Genomic DNA, 1059 nt, shown 5'->3' with positions numbered 1-1059 from the left:
AGGCTTCTGGGCTAAGCTTGTTGCTGTTTGTAATTTCCGTATATCCTCCTTTTGATATGGGGAAGGCTAGGAAGGTTTCAAGGATCTCTGGTGTGTTATGACAAAAAATACACGTTTGAATGGTCACTGAATACAATAAAAAAAAGCAGCAAAGCTGAAAAAATAAACTGTATGCATGGCAAGAAGAAAGCATTGCTCTGCTATATGCCAGGGAAAATATTCAGTTCTACACATCCTCGTCCTTAATCATAACCCCTGTTAGTTGCTCAGTAAAGGATTTTCGAAGGATTTTTTTTCGAAGATACATGCAACAAAATTTATCACAAACAGTGCCTTAATATCAAACTGAGGCAAATGACATGACTGCAAATGACAGGAATCTTTCCAGACAAGAGGCACGACCCAAAAGCTATCTCAGTATCACGATTTGCTCTCCAGTTCCGACCATAACATTAACAGACTCCGATACAATCGTCCGTTTGACCCGCGGCGTTCTGTTACACAAATGCACGGAATATGTAATTCTCTTCCCAGCCATGGGTCAGCTAATCAGTATTCATGACATATCTCACTAGCCCTCTTGGGACGATGTTTTGTACAAGCAAGGAGGTTAAACTCTTCCAGGCACAAGGCACAGTATTTTGGCAAAAATACGGAAAGGCCGGGCGTTGTTGACGCTTTATTTTACAGCGTTAGAAGGCATGCAAATATGATAGTCATTGGGGAATTGGTATCGACGTAGTAAGGCGCTTCGTGAGTCTGTTTTGATATGTCACCTATAAAACAGTACAAATGTATATGAATTAGATCGCTTTTGAAAGCTAATAGTGGTATCAAATAAAAGAAACACTCTCACAGTTGTCTGACTGACAGCGACTACTAGCATTTTTCAGGGAACAAAATTCTCAGTGGAATTTTTTTGCCCATAGAAAGGCTGACGACACGCCGTTGCCATGGCGACGTCATGGAAAATGTTGACCCTGACCTCAAAGACAATTAAGGCATTGTGTACAGTTTGTTGGCGGAGAAAATGGACGACAATACCGAATGGGGGGATTT

This window comes from Branchiostoma floridae, chromosome 12 (assembly GCF_000003815.2).
Source record: "Branchiostoma floridae strain S238N-H82 chromosome 12, Bfl_VNyyK, whole genome shotgun sequence".
NCBI classification, from domain to species: Eukaryota; Metazoa; Chordata; class Leptocardii; order Amphioxiformes; family Branchiostomatidae; genus Branchiostoma; species Branchiostoma floridae.
The sequence above is the reverse complement of the archived record's forward strand: the minus strand, read 5'-3'. Positions refer to the sequence as shown.